Genomic DNA, 1872 nt, shown 5'->3' on the forward strand with positions numbered 1-1872 from the left:
CCAGAGCCTCTCAGTCATTTCATGAGCCCATGAGAAATAGCCTCTCCCTTTAATGGCACCAGGTGTACTTAGCTGGGAGAATTAAATCATGCCACAGGGCTCAAAGTCCAGGACCTTGGACTTGGCTCCCATCTGCTCAATTTCAGTTGCTTTCAAGGGACTAGGGATTGAAGTGGTTCCGTGGTAAAGCTCAAGTCTTGGGTTTGATCCTCAGGCTACAAATAAAAATAAAATGGATAAAATAAAAATAAAATGGATAAACTACTTGGAAGAAAGGAATTTAAAACTCAATTGATTTTGAAGCATGTTCCCAAGGTCTGTGGCTAATAGTGGCCATGGGATCTCCAACTGCATACTAGAGTAATGTCGAGAGTCTTTGACAGCACAGGTACCAGTACTTGTAGCCGTCACTCACCTTTTCTATTAAAAAAATTTGATTTTGTAAATGTTCGAAGCTGTTTTGTCCCACAGAAGCCCTTAGTAAAAGCAGAGCTTTTTGGGGCCTGGAGTGTTAGAACAGTGGGTCAGGTTCTTGCTTTACATGTGCCAGACCCAGGTTTGATCCTTGACACCCAGATGATCCCCTGAATCCTCCAGGTATGATCCATGAGTCAGAGCTAGGAGAAAACCAGAGCACATCAGGATGTAACACCAAAAAAAAGTAGGTCCCTTTCAGGGTTTCGAAAGGTAGCAATGCATTATGCTTGCTAGGGAGGGAAGAAAAGACTGTGGGTAAGCAGGCCTCAGGCAGGTAGACCTGAGCATCCTCCTTCCTTCTTTCATCTTCTCTAAGTATGGGCTGTTGGGATATCATGAATGGTTTTCTCTTCGGACCTCTGGAAGAGTAACCTGGTCATGATGGGGATGGGAGGGGTAGAGAAGGAAATCCTGTGACAATTTTTTTTGGGGGGGATCACACCCGACAGTGCCCAGGGGTTCCTCCTGGCTCTATGCTCAGAAATCACTCCTGGCAGGCCCAGGGGACCATATGGCATGCCGGGATTTGAACCACTGACCTTCTGCATGCAAGGCAAATGCTTTACCTCCATGCTATCTCTCTGGCCTCTCCTGTGACAATTTCAAAGACTGGAAAGAGACTGTCATCAGAAGGGGCCAAGTTTATGTGAATGGTTTAGGTTATGGAGGGATGGAGCCATAAAGAATGGATTTTGGGGGCCAGAGGGGTGGCGTTAAAAGTAAGGCAACTGCCTTGTAAGCGCTAGCCTAGGATGAACTGCAGTTCGCCAGGAACGATATCTGAGCGCATAGCCAGGAGTAACCCCTGAGCGTCAACAGGTGTGGCCCCAAAACAAACAAAAGAAAGTTTTCTTTCGGGTCTTCCTTTGCCAGAGCATGGTGTGGTGTGAATCCCATAAACAGAGGGACTCTATGGCTCATACTCTACTGAGAGCTCTTTGGAATAAGAATGGTTTAGCAATCTAAAAAACCAAAATCTGATGTTTCCATAATCCCTACCTCAGGTTAAATAATTTGCTAGAACAATTCCCTAAACTCAGAAAAATATTTTCTTCCATTCACTGGTTTATTATGATGAATTCTATGAAAAGCAAGAATGAGAGCTTGGGCCAGAGAGATAGCATGGAGGTAAGGCGTTTGCCTTGCATACAGAAGGTCGGTGGTTCGAATTCCGGCATCCCATATGGTCCCCTAAGCCTGCCAGGAGCGATTTCTGAGCATAGAGCCAGGAGTAACCCCTGAGTGCTGCCAGGTGTGACCCAAAAACCAAAAACCAAAAACCAAAAAAAAAAAATAAAAAATAAAAAGAACGAGAGCTTTACAGGGTTGTCTGAAATGGTCCCAACACAGCAGCCTCTATTCCCACAGAGTTAGAGAACACCTTTTCTGTCTGTG

The 1872-nt window shown here is 45.2% G+C and overlaps 1 non-coding gene across 1 annotated transcript; it reads left to right on the forward strand.

Annotated features, from left to right (window-relative positions):
* The first annotated feature begins 300 nt into the window (after positions 1 to 300).
* Positions 301 to 428, forward strand: LOC126030717 (small nucleolar RNA SNORA44). The gene has a single exon (XR_007503168.1). It is a non-coding gene; the product is annotated as a small nucleolar RNA SNORA44 (small nucleolar RNA).
* The last annotated feature ends 1444 nt before the right edge of the window (positions 429 to 1872 follow it).

The sequence above is a fragment of the Suncus etruscus genome, chromosome 1, assembly GCF_024139225.1.
Source record: "Suncus etruscus isolate mSunEtr1 chromosome 1, mSunEtr1.pri.cur, whole genome shotgun sequence".
In the NCBI taxonomy this organism is placed as follows: domain Eukaryota; kingdom Metazoa; phylum Chordata; class Mammalia; order Eulipotyphla; family Soricidae; genus Suncus; species Suncus etruscus.